The sequence below is a fragment of the Amia ocellicauda genome, chromosome 2, assembly GCF_036373705.1.
Source record: "Amia ocellicauda isolate fAmiCal2 chromosome 2, fAmiCal2.hap1, whole genome shotgun sequence".
In the NCBI taxonomy this organism is placed as follows: Eukaryota; Metazoa; Chordata; class Actinopteri; order Amiiformes; family Amiidae; genus Amia; species Amia ocellicauda.
This window is the reverse complement of record NC_089851.1, coordinates 38,103,936-38,126,291: the sequence shown is the minus strand read 5'-3', so window position 1 is coordinate 38,126,291 and position 22,356 is coordinate 38,103,936.

Below are 22,356 nucleotides of genomic sequence, written 5' to 3'. Positions count from 1 at the left end.
CAAAACTCTATCCCCAACATCAACTGGAGCACCTTTCATCTTTCCATTGTAAATGGAAATCTGCTCAGCCAAAGTATTCAGATCCTTTAGCAAAGTTGCCACATAGTTGTCCATGACCACCACCCCGTCATCCCTGAACACACTCCCAAACATACTGTCGATGGGTAACCTAGGCGTCCTACCGAACATCAACAGTAAAGGAGCAAAACCAGTGGTCTCGTGAACAGAACAGTTGTACACAAATGTCAATGTCTTCAACTGTTCAAGACATGTAAGTTTAAGATCGATTGTTTTCTTCTCCAGTGGTAAACTAGTATTGTGCTTCATTGCAGTAATGTTTCTAATTCCAGAGCAGGTAAAATATAGCAGGTTATACTTAATCTAAAGTGTACAGATTTCAGACATTGCATTTATAAATGTAAAACCTAAGTCCTACAAGGTGACTAAAATATACACATTTTAGTAATCCCATTACAGTAAACACAGGTACAGTATATTTCAGAGGATAACCCACATTGACTATAGATTTATTACTTCATTAATTTAACTAGTATATGGGCATGTTAACTTATTGTCTAATTTAATAATGTATTTTTATTTATTTCTGTTAGACAGACCTCTGAAGCATCTTATGAAACAGAAGACCGTAGTTTCAGTGTGGTGCAGACCATGTTCATCTGACTGGTGGGACCGCATAGCCACGGGTGTATGAAACAGAATGGATACAAAACTTCAAGTTGTCCAGACAAGCATTCAAATACATATGTCAAGCCCTTGCCCCTGCACTGGAGAAGACAAACTTCAACTTCCAAATGTGTATCAGTATAGAAAAGCAGGTTGCTATGCTGTACATAATGTGTGCTACGCCATCAACAATATTCTGAGGCCCAAACACTTTGCATGCCAACCAGTGAAGAGTTTAGTGAAATTGCTTCTTATTTCAGCAGGAGATGGAGATTCCCGCAGTTTGTGGGTGCTATAGATGGCTGACACATTCCCATCCTAGACTTTCACCAGGACTATTTTAACTGCAAAGGATGGCATTCTATCCTGATTCAGGGGGTGGTAGATGAATATGGTAGATTTTGGAACATTTGTGCTGGATTTCCTGGCAGTGCACACGATGCCCGTGTAATTAAAAAAATCTAACCTGTGGACACTGGTAAGTCAAGGAGTTCTATTTCCTGAAATGCCTTCACAGGAAATATGGACATAAATCTACTCCTCATCGGAGACCCAGCCTACCCTTTGCAACCCTGGCTATTGAAACCATACTCTGACACTGGACGACTTACTGAGTTGCAGAGAGTGTTCAATTACTGCTTGAGCAAGGCATGTTTAGTGGTAGAAAATGCTTTTGGCAGACTCAAAGGAAGGTGGCGGTGTCTGTTGAACATGACTGCAGTCTGGCTTTGACAACACAAATGGTATTGAGCTGCTGTGTGTTGTATATGTGAAGATGGCAATGAAAAATCAGAGCAGCCAGTGACCACAGTGCCAGACAGATAACTACAGATAACATCCGCTAAGCCCTGCACATTTTGCTGTGAACAATATTTACAATAACAACTGAATGAAAAATTACAGGGAAAGGGGACCACATTTTCCATTTGTTTTGAAACAAAAGGTTTATTGTCTGTTTTTGTCAAATAAAACCAACAACCAAAAAAGTCTGTAAAGTGTATGTTTTTGAAAGATAATTTAAAAACAAATGGATACAAATTGCCAGAACAAGGAATATTTTATTTAAGAAAAAAGTACAATATATATAAACCAAACAACAACTATACACTACTGGTCAAAAGTTTTAGAACACATCCATCTGTCCAGTTTTTATTGAACTTTAAGCAGTTCAAGTCCAGTGAATATCCTGAAATGGTACAAAGGTAAGTGGTAAACTACCAGAGGTTAAAAAAAAAAAGTTTAGGTTACCAAAAACTGAAAAATAATGTACATTTCAGAGTTATATACTGTGTTACTAGACCCTCTTAAGCATTATTTGGCAGTGTTACACGCAGCTCCTGTGCATAGAAGTTACACTGTATTCCTACAATGCACACATCGTTTGAAAGCTTATTCTCTTGGCTACCAGTGCATTTCATTCTCAAATGCATCGGATTTACAGTTTCCGTGTCGCCTGCCGTCATTCAGAGCCCAGGGGGTAAAAGCGCAGTCTGCTCTGGGTGGGCGGTTCCCATTCACAGATCACTCAGTTCCAATCGGATTTCTTTGCAAATAGGCTTGTTTTGTACAGAACAACCTACCGATTAATCTAGTATATATTATTTCATGTTCTATCAAACACAGAGACGTTCAGATCCAATTATGTAAAATCGTTGTGTATTAGTACACTGTAAACAGTTTTCCATCTTGACATTTTGAGCTCTCTACGGGTGTGTGTTGCTTCTACCAAAACGTGGATGGTCTTGTTATGATCAGTAGACTGTCTGGTTCCAGAATCTGTCATAATTGTCAATATTTTCTGAGATTTTATATCCTACTACACATTTTTCACATTAGAGAATGCTTCACATTGTTAGAAAGGTGAGTCTCAGATTTCATGGGATACCAAACACTTGGCAAACAACACAACATAAAGGCTACACATGGGATTAAAGAGAAGCACATGGGTTTGTCAGTTTAAGGGGTTACATTTTGTTAAAACGATTCCATTATTTATTTTATATCTCCAATTATTTATTTGTTCTATGCTTTAATTTCAGATTACACCGAGACATTAAACTTTAATAAAATTTATTTCAATAAAAACTGGTAAAAATGTAGGTGTTCTAAAACGTTTGACCGGTAGTGTAATTTGATCAGCTATTGCACCTGCCTGGTCTAGCACCCACTGATGACCCAGACAGTCTGGCATCTTTTTATAGCCTTTGTTCACAGGTAGGGGATCTTGTTGACGTATCTGGTGGCTGTAGAGACGATGAGTCTGACTGGACTGGACTTACTGCAGCAGGCTATTTATTTGTCAAAATAGTGCCTTTTTTACCATACAATTTACGAATGAATCTTACCTGTTTCTAGAAATACGGAATCGTGTTCGCTTTCAATGCGGACAGTCTCTGCGGAACTGTTGTACAGAAACCCCTGCACATCATTGACTGGACAACAGCCTAAAACAGTGTCCAACTGATCATAATATGGAAAGGTTTTTCTGTTGCTACCGCTCCGATTGTTACTGTCCTTTTTTTTTTTTGTATTCGATCCAAAGTTTCTTTATTTTCTCTTGGCACTGCACAGGGGTCCTGTTAAAGCCATTTTCAACAATAATTCGGGCAATCTTTTTACATATGCAGATATTGCAAACTGTTGCCATTCATTGTTTTTGAATTTCGACCTCACTCCTTGCAGTCAATACAACTTTTTAATTTCCTCATGATCCCACACTGCACTCGAATTCCTTTCTTCCACCATAATATAAATTCTATGTATTCTGATGAAACGGGGCATAAATGTCCAATAGAGGGGTGTCATGGATTCCTGTTAGAGGTACAGTGAAACAAGTTGACATTTATTTTAAGCAATAGTTTTCAGCTGTGAGGATCCCTATGGCTTCTGGTTTGTGATCCAGCCAAGTATCACCACCAGGATCTGGAAACAGAACAGATCTTACATCTTACCTCCTTTCTTGAGAGATTGTGGGGATGCAGAAGATTCCTGTGGCACATCAATGGCAATCTTTTCAAATACCGTATATACAAATTAACCATACACAGTTCCATTTATGACAGTTCTTCAAATCACAGGGCATGTTGTAAACATTCATAAAAAATTACAATATTGCAAAACAAAGATTACCAGGTTGAGCTTGTGCAGGCTGCCCACTCCCTGTAAAATATACACCCATTTTAATAAACAGCATTAATGTTTCAACTCTGAATAATGGCAAATATCAACATACTCTCCCTATGGATTGCCTTCAGTGTTGAAGCAAACAAACAGCTGGCATACATGGATTTGGAATAAAAAGAATATTTTTTCAGTGGAGCCACAACTATTAAAACCTCTTTAGGGTTAAGATTGTGCAAGGGCTCAACCAGGGGTGGAGACATGATTATTACATTATGGTGATGAATTCTGTATTTTCCTTATTGACGGGAAGTACAATTATTTTTACATGGGTTGCATTATAATGTCCAGTATTATAATTTAAGTTAAAACTTTATACACTTACATTTCCTCAAGCCCCAGTTACATAACTTCAGGTAGGTGTAACAGGCGTTGTCTGCTTGGCTGATCCCACAACTCCTGTATGGTTTTAAGAGTTGTGTTGTGTCTAAAAAGCATGTCCACAAAGTGATTTCAGCCATCTTGCATGTATCATCATTCATCTGAAATTTCAGGTTTTTCTTAGGAAAGAAAAAGAAACCGCAATGTCAAATACGCATACACTGAGGCCCACAATTACAAATTAGATTCTGCACGGGAAACATATACAGAAGAAAATGAAATAAAATAAAATACCGCAGAAGTATTTTAAAATACTAATCCTTTGCAATTCATTTACAATAAACCAAAGCAGTGCCCTAGCTCTGTTTATATAAAATTTCAGGTCCACTTAAAATAAAACCATGTGGCATGCAAAATACATACATCGTAGTAAAAACAAAATACACCCACTCATATTTTCAAAATATTACTCATAATGTTTCTCATTAATGTTGGCAAGATATTTGAAAGGCAGTAGTTGAAAACCATATAAAAAATAAAATAAAAAAAAGTAGCATGGTCCTTACCAGTTTCGTACAGTTCAGAAATGGGACGAGTTTATAGCTGCAGCAGCTTTTTCTTCAGATTAATGTACTGACCCATTTTTATGGAATCCTTAATTTATTACTGGCAGCCTATTGCATGACAATTTGTAAATATGCAGAATTGCATATCTATTACAATTGGTATGGATCTACCAATTAATCACAAAACACACTGCATATTACCATGTGTATTAACTCCTCCGAGATTTCTGAAGTGGTACAACATAGGTGATTGTATAGCACATCATAACCACTGTCCAACCAAAGAATTGTACTGGGTTTAAAAGAAAATACAAAATTGGCCCCACCAGTGTTATTTAAACAACATTTCTTGAATTTGGATGGTAGCAAGTGGAAGCATATTAATGACCGTTACATTGGCAATGATATGTTACCTTTTGCTCCTCCTCTGGAGTAACTAAAAAGTAATGGTGGTGGACCTATCAGTGAGTTTGATTTCAGTTCATGAATCCATTTGTTGGTGGTATATACAAACTAACCAGCAACCTCAACTATTAGTACTCTTGTTGCCTAATATTGTTTCATTTAGTTGGTTGATTCTGTAATGTTCATTGGCTCTGTGTTATGTTGTACAATACTGTATTGAAAAGACACTATAACACTTGTTATTAATCATTTAGTGACTTACATTGTATTACAAAACATTAGACATTGTATGCAACAGTACAGTAGAACAATATTGGAACACAGTTTAGCTACATACTATAGTGAATAATACAGTTGAAGTCATTTGTATAGATTGCAAATGAAATCTAATCATATAACAAGACTTGAAATACATTACTTTACAAATCCACGAAGTCATGGTGTCTGTGAATTCTTGAAAAATCCAATAAAAGTATAAAAAGTTTAGAGAAAAAAATCTCAGAAATCTGCTGAGCTAGTATTTTAAATAGTTCTGAAATAGTTGCTGCAGCCTTAGTATGCCACACTACAATTTAAGATTTAGTTTTCGGGTACTTAGCTTGCTTTCTAATTGAGCGATCATGCATGAGAAGCGTAAGTGTCAATCTGTAATGAAGGTAAGCAGCAAGGGGTTGTGGACCCAAGTGCGGTGCGAGAACAGAGTAAAGACTACAGGTCAGAAATGGGCAACGGTCGAGGACTGACAAACAGCAATAGTGGAAATCCAAAAGTCAGGAATGGAGAGAACAAGCAAGGCCCGAAGCACTAGAAGGTAAACACAGGAAGAAACATTCATTAATGTTACTGAAAAGCAAACAAGACATTGCACTGAGGACAGGGAGCAAAGGGGTACATATATAGGGACTAATGAGCAGGGAAAGGAGAGACTGGTGTTCTGATTACTTAACAGGTAGTGATTGATTATTGACTGATAGAGTGAATGTGAAATGAGAGTAAGGGAGACATATGACTTAACTGGGGAGACCGCCATCTGTCGGTGAACTTGGGGAAAGGTTAGGCTGAGGACATGACACAATCATGCATGTGGTGAAAGAGTAGGCGAAAATATGGTAATGTCAACTACAGCAACTACTTGTCAATGCTTTTAAAAGACATGTAAATTATCTAAAAGAACTGTTCAATATATATTCTGGAATAAATCTCATAGCAGAACTACCAATGCTGGAGGGTGCAACATACTGAATATTCTGACTGTGCCCGTTTCTCTGAAGACGTTTCGAGCCAACATGGGCAATGCAGTTCTGAATTGAAGGGGACTAAGGGGGACAGGACAACTGCACTGCATCAAAGGGACGATGGACGGGGCCATGTACCGTCAAATCTTGGGTGAGAACCTCCTTCCCTCAGCCAGGGCATTGAAAATGGGTCGTGGATGGGTATTCCAGCAAGACAATGACCCAAAACACACAGCCAAGGCAACAAAGAAGTGGCTCAAGAAGAAGCACATTAAGGTCCTGGAGTGGCCTAGCCAGTCTCCAGACCTTAAGCCCATAGAAAATCTGTGGAGGGAGCTGAAGGTTCGAGTTGCCAAACGTCAGCCTCGAAACCTTAATGACTTGGAGAGGATCTGCAAAGAGGAGTGGGACAGAATCCCTCCTGAGATGTGTGTAAACCTGGTGGCAACTACAAGAAACGTCTGACCTCTGTGATTGCCAACAAGGGTTTTGCCACCAAGTACTAAGTCGAAGGGGTCAAATACTTATTACCCTCATTAACATGCAAATCAATGTATAACTTTTTTGAAATGCGTTTTTTTCTGGATTTTTTTGTTGTTATTCTGTCTCTCACTGTTAAAATACACCTACCATTAAAATTATAGACTGATCATTTCTTTGTCAGTGGGCAAACGTACAAAATCAGCAGGGGATCAAATACTTTTTTCCCTCACTGTATGTCTCAAAGTGCTTTTTCTGAATGCTGTGCACATAGCATGCTCTGCACATCTTCTCAACTTACTGTGCTGATGACAGTGGTGTCTAAATGCCAAATATATTATATTCGCACCATTGTTGCAGCAAGATTGTGCAACCCATGTATGAATTTAAGCTTTGTGTATTGCTCCCAAGAGGCCAGGTGCAGTAGTTCTGTGTAGGTGATTATTAGAAAAACATTTTTCATCCAAGGCCATAGAGAGAACATAAGACTAAGGAGAAGTGTGTGATAAAATTTGGGGTACCTCATTGACGTCATCTAGTTGCCCAGCAACCAAAGGGAGTCATATATGATAGTAAGTTCTTTAGAAAAACTTTAGATGTGTCTTCCTGACTGGCCATCTCCAGAGGAGGAATGTGAGCAAAGTTGCAGTTCAGCTGTTGACGATGTGGTAATTTTAAGTAAATCAGAAGAAATACAAGCAATAGAAGTGTCTGCACCGAGAATAATGCCAACTCTCACTGCTCAGGGAGCCAAGCTGATAGCATGGAGAGAAGGCTGCAGTTTCCACACCAAAACACACACTGGGGGTCCATGGAAGCCTTTATACAACTCGGCTTACCTGTAGCTCTGGTGTGGTGAAGCTCCTCTGGAGATGGTGAGATCCTGTGGTCTGTGGTCTGTGGTCCAGGTGCCTGTGGGGAGAGAAAGGTGGAGCAGAGCAGTGAGGAAGGGATGTACACAGCCAATTGAGCTGCAGAGTGATTTTTTTTTTTATATATATATATATATATATAGAAAGCAAAATGCCACATCTACAGTTCTGTCACTTGAGACCACCTGCTCGCGCTCTCTCTCTCTCTCTTTCTCTCTCTCTGTGTCTGTCTGAGGCATATTTTCCTCCTGATGTCTGGAGGAGCTGGCCTGCGTGCTTCCAAAGAAGAACAGTGATCACACTTGGAGAGTGCTATAACTGAGTTTATAATGTTTATTATGAATGCTTTATAAAGTAAAGTATATATTAATCATCTATTAAACATGTATACGTTTATAAACACATTAATAAGCAGTGTTACCTCTTAGATTTACATTCGATTTTTGCCTTTTAGTGAAAATTATGCTGGGAGAGCTGATTTTGTGCCCTGCGCTCTTTGGACCGTGTACCCTGCCATTATACTGAGTAGATTGTAATTGTCCCAGTCCTTAAACCAGGGTTCGCACAAGGTCCTTGAAGTGCTTAAAGTGCTTGAATTTGGATCACAGAAATGTAAGTACTCGAATACCTGGAAAAGAACCCTTTTGTGATGAAGTGCTTGAAAAGTTCTCGAATAGAAATGTATCTAGTTTCTTAATGCGATGTCCCCCACGTTCTGATTGTCAGATTATTAAGAAAAATACTTTAATCGCACAACCTCTCCATGGTGGGTTATGAGGTTATAAGGCATGCGGTGTGCAGCTTTACTTAAATGGATGGAATTTGATTTAATACTTTGTTTACAAATTATTTTTAAAAACCTCACAGCTTGTAAACTATTATTGGTTGGTCAGAGCGTTGACTGATCTTGCACGACTATATGCCAGTAGAACACCAAACTGAAAAATTTGTGTGACGAATCTTTAATGTCTCATTAAATTGTTCATCACAATAAATCTCTTGGTGGCGTAAACAATGTAAAGATCACAACGGAACTTTTCCAGTATTCATTCGGTAGGAGGCAAAGACACATGTCCAGTCTCAAAAGCGAGAGGAGTGAGTGACAAGTACAGGAGAAGCACACCTCACAACAGACTGGACTCAATGAGCTCAGAAAAAGAAAAAGTAACTGGAAATGGACACAGATTATTCACCCCTCACAGCATTTCAAATGCCGAAGTCACGATGGGGTTTATTTTACCAAGAAATGCAGCTTTAAAACTAGCTCTGTACCCACTATACAGTCTGTACAAAATGAACACATAAAAAAGCCTTTAAAGAATTTGCCTTCTTTACCACCACCTGTCAAGAAGAAGCAAAGCAGTTAAAAAGATGTATATAGCTAAATTACCTCAAATTAAATTACCTAAATATCTGACCGATCATTTCTACTAGGTTAAATAGATAGTGCTGGGTTTTGCTTTAGTTATTTGTTGAAAAAAAAAAAAACCTATGTAGTCCTGGAAATCATTGGAATCAGTCCTTGAAAGAGCTTAAAATGTCCTTGAATTTGAATCTTCTAAAAGTGTATGAAAGTTGTTAAACTTGTAGGCAGTGAGTTTGGTGTTGCTTTAGACATGCAAATAGGATGTTTTCTTTTCTCTAGATTGGTTTGTATGTTGCTAACTACTAACTATTTATTTGATTTGTATTTATTTATTTATTTTATACATTTATTTTTCACTCCATAAGTGAATTTTGTTTGTAATTCTATTTAGTTTCTGAAAAATCTTGGAACTGGTACTTAAGGATGATGAATGTTGTGTAGTTGCAATGCTTTTTTGCTTCTTTTGTGTGCTATTTATTATTGCTTTTCTTGATGATGGCCATAGTGACACCATTGGTTTGTTCATAATACTATCTTTAAGCTGAAATGTTGTAATTAAACACACCAGTTAACATGAGGTGTTCTGTTTCTAAGGAACACTATTTTCTTCTATACTTGCATAAATGTACTTTTAACACACAGAAGAAAGATTTAAAAGTAAGATACAACTGCTGTTGATTACTTGCCTGTCAGTGCAAATCAAGATCCAGCCCTTTAGAAAAATAAGGCATATATACTCTGCTCAAAAAAATTAAGAGAACACGTAATCATCACAGTATAACACCAAGTCAGTTAAACTTCAGGGATATCAATTTTGTCCAGTTAGGAAGCCTAAGCGATTGTGAATTAATGTCACCTGTTTTGGTGCAAATGAAAGTGACAACAGGTGCACTGGATAAGCAACAGCAAGACAACCCCCAAAAAGGGAATGGTTTTGCAGGTGGTGGCCACAGACAATTGCTCTCTCCTTATCCTTCCTGACTGATTCTTCTCTAGTTTTGTATTTTGCTAGTGTCCTTGTCACTACTGGTAGCATGAGGCGGTACCTGCAGCCCATTCATGGTACACAGGTAGTCCAGCTCCTCCAGGGTGGCACATCCATACGTGCCGTCACAACAAGATTTGCTGTGTCTCCCAGTACAGTCTCAAGAGCATGGAGGAGATGCCAAGAGATGGGCCGTTACACAAGGAGAGCTGGACAGGGCCGTAGAAGGGCATCAACCCAGCAGAAGGACCGGTATCTGCTCCTTTTGCGAGGAGGAACAGGAGGAGCACAACCAGAGCCCTACAAAATGAGCTCCAGCGGGCTACTGGTGTGCATGTTTCTGACCAAACTGTCAGAAACAGACTCCATGAGGGTGGCATGAGGGCCCGTGGTGAACGATATGCTGCCTGCAGCGTCATCCAACATGACCGGTTTGGCGGTGGGTCAGTGATGGTCTGGGGAGGCATATCCTTGGAGGGTCGCACAGACCTCCACGTGCTAGCCAACGGTACCCTGACTGCTGTTAGGTACCGGGATGAAATCCTCAGACCCATCGTCAGAGCTTACGCTGGTGCAGTGGGCTCTGGGTTCCTCTTGGTGCAGGACAATGCCCGGCCTCATGTGGCTAGAGTGTGTAGGCAGTTCCTGGATGACGAAGGCATTGATGCCATTGACTGGCCCTCACATTCCCCAGACCTGAATCCAATTGAGAACCTTTGGGACGTTATGTATCGGTGCATCCGATGCCGCCAAGTAGCACCACAGACTGTCCAGGACCTCACTGATACCCTGATCCAGGTCTGAGAGGAGATCCTCCAGGACACCATCTGCTGTCTCATCAGGAGCATGCCCAGACGTTGTCGGGAGTGCATACAGGTACGTGGGGGCCATTGAGGAATCAATGTTAAGTGGTCTCTTGATTTTTTCCAGAGCTGTATATATATACACTCACCTAAAGGATTATTAGGAACACCATACTAATACTGTGTTTGACCCCCTTTCGCCTTCAGAACTGCCTTAATTCTACGTGGCATTGATTCAACAAGGTGCTGAAAGCATTCTTTAGAAATGTTGGCCCATATTGATAGGATAGCATCTTGCAGTTGATGGAGATTTGTGGGATGCACGTCCAGGGCACGAAGCTCCCGTTCCACCACATCCCAAAGATGCTGTATTGGGTTGAGATCTGGTAACTGTGGGGGCCAGTTTAGTACAGTGAACTCATTGTCATGTTCAAGAAACCAATTTGAAATGATTCGACCTTTGTGACATGGTGCATTATCCTGCTGGAAGTAGCCATCAGAGGATGGGTACATGGTGGTCATAAAGGGATGGACATGGTCAGAAACAATGCTCAGGTAGGCCGTGGCATTTAAACGATGCCCAATTGGCACTAAGGGCCTAAAGTGTGCCAAGAAAACATCCCCCACACCATTACACCACCACCACCAGCCTGCACAGTGGTAACAAGGCATGATGGATCCATGTTCTCATTCTGTTTATGCCAAATTCTGACTCAACAGAAATCGAGACTCATCAGACCAGGCAACATTTTTCCAGTCATCAACTGTCCAATTTTGGTGAGCTTGTGCAAATTGTAGCCTCTTTTTCCTATTTGTAGTGGAGATGAGTGGTACCCGGTGGGGTCTTCTGCTGTTGTAGCCCATCCGCCTCAAGGTTGTACGTGTTGTGGCTTCACAAATGCTTTGCTGCATACCTCGGTTGTAACGAGTGGTTATTTCAGTCAAAGTTGTTCTTCTATCAGCTTGAATCAGTCGGCCCATTCTCCTCTGACCTCTAGCATCAACAAGGCATTTACGCCCACAGGACTGCCGCATACTGGATGTTTTTCCCTTTTCACACCATTCTTTGTAAACCCTAGAAATGGTTGTGCGTGAAAATCCCAGTAACTGAGCAGATTGTGAAATACTCAGACCGGCTCGTCTGGCACCAACAACCATGCCACGCTCAAAATTGCTTAAATCACCTTTCTTCCCCATTCAGACATTCAGTTTGGAGTTCAGGAGATTGTCTTGGCCAGGACCACACCCCTAAATGCATTGAAGCAACTGCCATGTGATTGGTTGGTTAGATAATTGCATTAATGAGAAATTGAACAGGTGTTCCTAATAATCCTTTAGGTGAGTGTATATGTGTGTGCATATAAGAAATTTTGGCTTATAATACAATGCCTTTCCAATAATAAGCAGATCCACTCACAGCCATTTGTGAGCGTATTTGGTCTAAAATAAATTATCTCTATGTTCTAGTATCCACATGGACTCTAGTCTGTTTGCATGTTTAATGCAAACGTGCTCACAGGCTACAGCTTTAGTGCAATTCACATTCTGTTAAATGAGAACCTTGAAGCTGTATGCACTGAAGTGAAGCAAAGCAATAGCTGCTAACCTCCAGGCTTATATATTTGTAAAAAAGTTAAAATAGCAGGTCTTATTCTTTTATTGTTTGACATTCAGTTTTCTCTAAAGATGTTTTATTGTTCTGAATAAAACCTTTATTCTGGCGCTGCTCAATGCCAGCGTGGGAGGCTATGTTCATAGCTTTGCTTTGCCTCCCTCATAAGTTACAATTCCACAGCTCTATTACTGCAGCTGGATGGCTTGGCAATGAGATTTTCCCTAAAGATTAAAGTGCAATAAAGGAAGATAAATATACCGGAAACCTGAAATATAATTTAGTGATGGACTTACTGGAAATATACCTCATAGGTAAACATCTGTTATTGGGGTATAGCTAGGAGGACTAAATGACAAGTCAAAGTCATGGTCATGGTGAAATTAGCAAAGAAACCTTCCCAGCCATGAATGAAAGTGCAGTGGGAGTCAGTTCTTAGTTGACATGATATACTACTTCAGGGATGTAGTTATATTTTCATCAGGGCTAGGTGTATCTTTATAATTTTCCTTTTCACAATGGAATTACACTAAAATCGACCACGACTTCCCTTAGATTTCAGCCAATTCAAATTAATTGCCACAAATTGTTTAATGGTAAATAGGTTTGTCCAAGAATTGTATATGGTTGTAAGCTCACCTAACTATATATTTTGATCTTTGGAATATTAACAGGACAAATTGAAAAAAAATGTAAAGACCTATTTTCCTCCATAGCTGAGCTGAATGTAATTTACACAGTAAGAAGACATCTCCATTTCACCTGATATTGGGAGAATAAAACATTTTGTAAAATAATGGTTTGTATCTGAAGATATGGCTCCTTGAGGAAATCCATGACCTATTCTTTGACATTTTACTGCTATACTCTGACAGTGTAATTTGGCTGTTTTGAGGAAGCTAATTGGCTTTATAATAGTAACAAATTATTCTTTCCCCCCAAAGCTGATTAAAGCCTTATCTCGATAGGATACCTGCTGTAGTATGTTGTTGATGTACCGACCTGACAATTGTTTTAAGCATTATGGTCTACAATACTGCATATATGTATCTATCAATCAATCAATTTAAATGTATTATGGTGCCCCATATGCACAAAAGCAAAAATATTTTTAACTATACAACATTTTTTACTTTAATTATTTTTAACTAAAAGCCTAGTCAAACAACAATGTTTTTAAGTGAGATTTTAAAAGAGACAGAGTACATATTACTCTAATATCATAGTTCCATAGAGTGGGTGCCAAGTGAACAAAACTGTGAGATCCGTAAGTAAGGGTCTTAAAAAGACTTCTCTGTAAACAAATCTGCCTCAGTGGAGTGCAACACCCGACTAGGGACATAAGAATGTACAAGATCTGAAAGATAGGGGGGTGCAAGACCTTGTAAAGCTTTAAATGTTAGTAAATACATTTAATAATGTCAGCACCCTGGCTGCTGAATTTTGAACTACTTGGAGCCTCGCAATTAGACATTTAGCAATATTTTACAATAGTCTAAGCTAGATGTAATAAAAGTGTGGATCAGAGTCTCTGCTGCAGACACATCCAGATTAGGGCAGACGTGGGCTAAAATTCTAAGATGGAAAAAATATCATTTACAAACGTATTTTATGTGCTCATCAAAGCACAATTGAGAGTCAAATAACTCCCAGATTTTTTAACAATGGGGCTAACTGTAAAACCGTTATTTCCAAAAGTCAAACTTAAAAAGAAAAGCAAGAGCATTTGTTTTTTTTAGATCCCACACACAAGACCTCCATTTTACTGATATTTAGTTGAAGAAAAGTTTTACTCATCCAAGTTTGGATCTCGTTAAAACCTTCTGAAAGCACTGAAACTGCACCAAGCAAATCAGGTTTTATAGAAATATAAATTTGAACATCGTCCACATACATATGGTTATTAATGCCTCTAGTTCATAGGGATCTTCTGAATCTTGTGGCACTACAGAAGACAAACCAACATTTTTAAAGGATTAACCCTCTGCAGAGACATATTGACCGTGACCAGTCAAGTAAGACCGTAACCAATTTAACACAGTACCAGAATAAACTGCTTCAAATTCCAGTTGTTGTAATAGAATATGGTGATCAACAGTATCAAATGCTGCAGACAAATCCAATAAAAGTAGTAGAGAAACAGGCACCTGAATCACAGTTTAAAAGATAATTTAAAACACAAACGAGCGGTCTCAGTGCTATGAGAAGATCTAAAACCTATATCCTTCCTCAATTAGAATATAGTGTGAAGGAATTGTGACCACAGTCTGGTCTAGTGTGTTACTGAATTTAACCCAGTTAGCTTTCCAAAGGTTCCTTTGGAGCTTTTCTGAACTTTTAATAATAGTTAGCTGACGTCCAAAGACAATGGGTGCTGATCTGTGCTGGCTGCAAGGAAAGTCATCCAACATGATCTGACATGCAATCAATGGATCTATCTACTGTGGTAAACCCAGGAAAGGTCAAAAAGTACTTATTTGACCTCTGGGCCATGGCAAAGTATCCCTTGTGGTTTCACATCATGGATCAGAACAAGATAATTATTGGTTGACCATTCTACCAGCTTTTTCTCATAATTTACTTCACCATAACCCCAGTTACTCAAGCAGTGGGAGAACTTGTTGGTTTATATATAGGCAATTTTAACTTTGTCCAACTTTTAGTTAATCACATCAGTTGGGGGAAGACGGTTCCATTGCTTATAAAAAGTTGGATTTCACATACACACAATTGTATTCAGCATCCATTGTGGAGGATATTATCGATAGTCCTGCTCTGCCCTCTACCAGGCTCTATGGTACATCATATTTCTTACTTTGCCACATTAATAAGCACTAATGTATTTAAAGCTCCTCATGCTCACCACTTAACATTTATGTTGTATCTGCATTCATTGTACATACTTTTTATAATCATCACCTGCACCCATCTTCCATATAGAGATTAGGTTCATATGAGATGTCATGATCTTAATTTGATCAGTTAATTAATTTTGTATACTTCTCACTGGTGTTAACATTGTGAGATTCAGAGTAATAGCAACACTAAAAACAAGGAGCTTGGGGAAATATAAGGAAGACTGTCTACACAATTACAGTGCTAGATTTAAAAGTACAAAGTCAAATTCCTAGATAAAAAGAAAATACACAAACAAAACTTAGAAAATAGAAAAATAACTTTTAATGCCAGATCAATATTACCTTAGATAATAAAAAGAAGAGCTGTCCGTATTCCCATTGAATGTCAGGTGCAAAACGACACACAGCAAAAAAGTCTCTGTCTGTGGAAGCTGTATCAGACTGCATCAACAAACAGGTGTGTCTAGTCTGTATCCAGCTGCTTTAAACAGACAGTGGTGAAAAACAAATCAATGAATTAAGCGAAATGCAAAACAAATTCAAGTAGAGTATAACGATAGGTTGCGTATGCAACCCCGGTTATCTGAAAAAGGAAGTACTGCCCAAGGGGGAGGGGTTTCTGCGCGCTGCCATCTGAACCAGATTGAATAATCACTCTATCAAAGCTGCCATTGGCCCCTGCCCTCGTCACTCAGAACTGGTCCCTTCCCACATCCTGTTCTATAAAACGTGACGTCAGCGCAGGTTTTTGCCGGGAGCAAATTCGATTTTAGATTAGATTGACAATTAGATTTTGTACAAACAAACTATATACATCACGGGGCGCAGGAGCCGGCTCATGCACCACACGTGGGACATCATAGCGGTGGCCGCTTGCTCCACTAGCACAGCTAGAAGCGAGGCCACACCAGCTTGACCATGTCGTGACAAACGAACTCTATACATCACGTGGCGCAGGAGTCTGCTCATGCACCTCACGTGGAACACAGGAGCAGTTGACACCTGCTGAATAGCGCAGCTAGCGCAGGGCAACTACAGCTCTTACCGTGTGAATAAATTAACTATGTACACAGCGGGGCACTGGAGAAACTCAAGCGTCCTCCGCTGGAGGACAACAGCAGCGGTCCCCTTGCTCTATGGCATACACAGCCAGAGGGGGCCACAGACCTGCTGACCAAGGAACTATATACACAGCGAGGCAGCGATACTCGAGCGCCGTCAGCTGGAAACAGCAGCAGTGAGCTCCCTGCTGCACAGGTCAGACGGAGCCACAGTCCTGCTATTTAACACATTTTACATATATATACAGAGAAGGGTACAGGCCAGACACATGCACCACCACAACTCAATGTATAATGAAACGAACTATATACAGGGTGGCCTCGTTAGGCAACGTGCCTGTAGGCCGCATGACAGACCCTGGGAACACATTGACAGGGCTGTCTGTACATCCAGGAGCAGCTCGCGTGGGTGCTCAACTGGAAGGCATAGTCCAGTGGAAGGGAAAAACACGGTTCACTAGCTCCCTCAGGATGCACTTAACAGGGGCAGACTGGGAGAGGATTTTAGTGGGGGTAAGAGAAAATTAACAAGAGGAGGAGGAGGATGGGAACTGAAATAATTCTGCTAGGAGGCTTGAATAGATTAGTGAATGAGTCAGGTAAGGTGACTGAGTTATCAACATACTTCCAGATTTCTGCAAAATCTTCAGTGTGCTTCATTTTCAGAGCACATGCAGTATGCAAGTTAAACGTGTATTATATAAAATGTGTTCCTTCATTTGTTGTGGGTGTTAACACAAAATCACCTCTCCCTGTATGTATACAATTCATTACAGTACAAGAAACAATGCCACTGTTTCCATGAAAGATTCTGTTGTATAGAAGATGAAATTGGTCTGAAAATGAGATTTGTGTTGCTATTTCTCAGAAATGTCTGTAATAAGCCTTAGATCAGAACAGTGTAATTTGTTATATCCAAAATAAAGTTGTTATTAATACATTAGAAACATGATTTTCCCCAATTTATGTATCTGTTCATTTTCTTAGTGGTAGTTTATCTTCTTTTAACTTTGTTTTTATAAATCAAGACTTTCATTCATTCTTCCTGGCTTTTGTCTGATGGTTGTCTGACATTTTTCTGTGTGTAGGGGGGAGCAGGGCACACTAAAAGTGTTGTTGTAAACCCACAAGGTAGCAATACATCAGCCCTGACACTGTAATAAACCTTTCTGTTGGTGAAACTGTAATCGTTCCCACATTTTCCCAAGGTGTAGTAGTTTTGTCCTTGTCTTTATACTTAATACAGAGTAGCCCAAGGAAATGTTTACATTTTCCAAGGTTTTTGATTAGCAGGTGTCTCCCTAAGGCTCAATATTGTTACAGGTAATGTACCTTACATTTAACAAATCCTTCTGGGTGACACTGTCAGAAATACATTTCAAATTTCAAAAGAAAAACTTTGGATGAAAATTAGTTTTAACCCCATGCCACATCATTCAAATTTTTTATCAATTAGACATGCTCTCACCAATACTGAAGAAAAACAGATTTGCATCAATGCTTTGTGCTATTCCAAACCCACTCACAAACATCTGATGAAGTACTAAATTAAGTCAATCAATCAATCAATACATTTTCATTTAGTATAAAGCCCTTCACAGGGTAGCCACCGAGCACTTGAAAACAGGCAATCTGGAATGTTTTCTAGCTGTTCTGTTTGAAAGGGTTCAATTCAAGAGTCCTGTATTTATATTATTGAACTACAGGGAAGTGTAACAAATGTATTCATTTTATATATTTATATTAATCACGATACATTATATTGTTTATTTAACACACCATAATTATCAAGTGTATTACTAATAATAATCAGTATTTCAATAAAATAGAGACGTTAAGACCCTGAACAAATCAACACTTTGCCTTAAACACATCCTAAATTACTGTAACCATACGTTATACTGTCATTGACTTCAATTTTGTAATTTTGCAATTTTGGTCTACATCCAATGCTCTTTGCATACAATGCCATGGGCAGATTTAAACCATGTATTTTAATTATATAACTCAGAACAGAAAAGGCTCGTTATAATACCCAATGAACATTTTAGACTCTTATGGCAAATATCAGTATTTTTTGTATATGTATTATGAAAAAGCACGGTAAACACAAAGTAATAAAAATCAGTTGAGACCACACATATCTCACAAAATGACCTAAAAGAGATTTTGTTAATTTAGACAAAAAACACAAATTGTAGAACACTCTGAGGCTTGACTGTTGAAAATAAACTAACCCAGCCCAGTTACCTTAAATATCAATGTAGACTTTATATCACATGACAGCCCGCTAATGGAATAATGTGAAAAGATTGTTATGGAGCTGCAGGATAATTTTACTAGGAAAGAGGCATTTCATGGGAATTTTGACAGAATGACAAATGTTTCCTTGTCACAAGCAAAGCATAAACGAAAACACAGGGTTCAAGAGTCAAGCAATACAAATTGTTAAAAAGGTTTTTGAAGGGCTGTCTGAGAGCTGTGTGTGAAAAAACGACCTGTATGTCACAATGAAACACAGTCGTCACCAATGGCCCATAAATAAGAAGCCCCATGAGTCTGTAGTCTAATATTAGCCAATGCCAGGAAGGGAGGTTAGATTTCACAATCTGTTGCCTTTTTTTTTTTTTAAATAAGAAGCTCTCAGCCTATCCTTTCAAATATATCAGACTCCAAAAGATTAATGTTGCTTTCTTCTCAAATAAACCATGATTCTGAGACAGGTGACACAACACGACTGATCAACAGTGAGAGAGTGTTAAATCATATGAAATTCAAAAGAAACATGGGGAAAATAACTACAGGTTTCGTCCCAGGCATTTTCAACTGGCGAGCTTTACAGAAACAACACTTTTGTCAAACTGAATACTGTGCTTCAAGGAACATAATTTTAAACATTGATACCCTGTGATTGACAATTGTGTTGAATTCCTTCTCTGTACCATAACAACAGTACAAAACAATACAAAATACACAGGATAGACATCTAATCACTTGAAAGCTTTCAATTCCACTGGGATATAATTATTTAATTACAAAATACTGTTTATTATCAACCCCTTTCTTGACTAAAAACCATAAAGATCATATTACAATAGTGCTGATATTAATAAATGAATGAAAAGATATTCTGCTTCATTTGCTAAAAAGGCTGATTAAGTGCCTACAGATTCAAAAATATGTATACACAAGATGCATCTGAAAATTAGACTTCCACACACTGACAACCTTTCTTGAGAGAGTAGTACTTTACACCACCAAACATTTTCATGTTATTTCATTTCCTGCATGCACTGTATGTGTCCTTGTCCTATGTTCTTTGTATTTTTGATTGCTATTTGCCATGTTAATTCATTGTTTTATGCACACATACCTTCCCAGAAGTCATCTTAAAGCTTGCTGCCAGGAAGGTATAAGATTTTTTTTTGTTTTTTAGTTGTTGTTTTTTGTGCAATGATTCATGCTGCAACACAGATATACTTTTATACCTATTGGGCAACTTTTGAGGAACCTTAAAATATATTTTGGCTGAATCACTCTGTATGTATTATACAAGACATTATAAAAAAATTACTTGAAAATAAAGATAAGGCAATCTACTTTGAATATATGTTTTATTTTTAATGTCCTGTTTATTTCAGGGTCTTTCTATTTGTCTTTCTAATAAGCTTTATACAATATCCACACACATGTCTGTCTATCTATCTATCTATCTATACACCGATCAGCCATAACATTATGAGCACTGACAGGTGAAGTGAATAACACTGATAATCTCGTTATCATGGCACCTGTCAGTGGGTGGGATATATTAGGCAGCAAGTGAACATTTTGTCCTCAAAGTTGATGTGTTAGAAGCAGGAAAAATGGGCAAGCGTAAGGATCTGAGTGACTTTGACCAAGGGCCAAATTGTGATGGCTAGACGACTGGGTCAGAGCATCTCCAAACCTGCAGCTCTTGTGGGGTGTTCCCAGTCTGCAGTGGTCAGTACCTATCAAAAGTGGTCCAAGGAAGGAAAAGCGGTGAACCGGTGACAGGATCATGGGCCGCCAAGGCTCATTGATGCACGTGGGGAGCGAAGGCTGGCCCGTGTGGTCCGATCCAACAGACGAGCTACTGTAGCTTAAATTGCTGAAAAAGTGAATGCTGGTTCTGATAGAAAGGTGTCAGAACACAAAGTGCATCGCAGTTTGTTGCGTATGGGGCTGCGTAGCCGCAGACCAGTCAGGGTGCCCATGCTGACCCCTGTCCACTGCCCAAAGCGCCTACAATGGGCACGTGAGCATCAGAACTGGACCACGGAGCAATGGAATTAATCCAATCGAGCATCTGTGGGATGTGCTGGACAAACAAGTCCGATCCATGGAGACCCCACCTCGCAACTTACAGGACTTAAAGGATCTGCTGTTAACGTCTTGGTGCCAGATACCACAGCACACCTTCAGAGGTCTAGTGGAGTCCATGCCTCGACGAGTCAGGGCTGTTTTGGAGGCAAAAGGGGGACCTACACAATATTAGGCAGGTGGTCATAATGTTATGGCTGATCGGTGTATAATGTATGTGTCATTATTTATATGTTAATATCTAGTAATACTGTAAAGCAGATTCTTGGAGCCTGTGCCATACCTCAATCCTGTTACAATAACATAATGCCTCTTTTAATTCAGGGCATGTAGATGGTTGGTTATGGTGCTAAGGCTTTAGATTGCATGGCCTAATTTAATTAAATATTACATACATTCAATTGATAATCAATTAACATTCAACTACTTGAGAATTCAAGTTTAATAGAATGTTTATGTAATATCTGTCTATACAGAACCTTTGTCAACGTGAAAAAACAGCAAGTTACAAAATGACTCAGCCACATCTAATGTGGAAATATCAAAGTTTGATATCTTAATTGTTTCTTGTAACTTGGCTTATGGCTGAGCCATTTTGTAACTTGCTGTTTTTTTTTTGTTTTTTTTGCACTGTTTTTTTTTAGATGTTACATTAATTGATACAACTGTTACATTACATCTATTTATCTTTATATATCATGTAGATTAATGTTAATAGATTATCAATTGAGTATCTATTTAGTATTTAAGCATTATCAAAATGTTTTTTAAATTAGAAAAATATATTTTTTGGTAAGAGATTTTATGTACATGTATTATGTACAGCTGATCATTAAATAAAACGTACTTTTTAAAACTTTTATATCTCCCATTAAAAATGTACAATTCCAGTACATTCTACTATGCAGAGCTATACAGAAAGACACTATTATGCCATTTAATGTTTTAATGAAGGGAAAGGTTATGAGTGTTAATAGAGCCATTCAAAGGCCACCAGTTACGCAAGACATTTTGGATTAATAATTCAAAGTTTTATCTTAAATTCCAAAGGAGGAATTGCAACTTTGCAATAGTAACCCAGTAAACCTGCAGCATTTTGAAACATTCCTCTACGTCTTGTGTGTATATGTCAACCAGTGGAGAGAATTATCAAGATTAAAAATGTAAATGCTTGTTATAACCGGAAAATGGAAAATCCAAAATAAAACCAAAGTTGAAGATAATGGGATGAACTGGACTGTAGTTTTTTTTTTTCAACACTGAAACCTGAGGACAGGTTACTAGAGGGGCTGAAAACCAAAACAAAATATCAACAAAGTGGGCTGTTAAATGGTGATTACATTTAATAAAACAGATCAAATACAATATAATTGTCTTAAGTCTGGGACACACCAGCACGTCGTCCTACTTCAGTTTGTGGGGTGTCACGTCAAGATTTCTTCAAGAGCAAGTTTTGAAGCGATGCTTCCCCGACTTAACAAAATCTCTTCTTCATCATCTTCCTCTACCTCCTCCTCTTCTGTTGATAATTCAGTGGAGTTTTCCCAAAACACAGACATTTATTTTTATTTTTAACCGTAATGC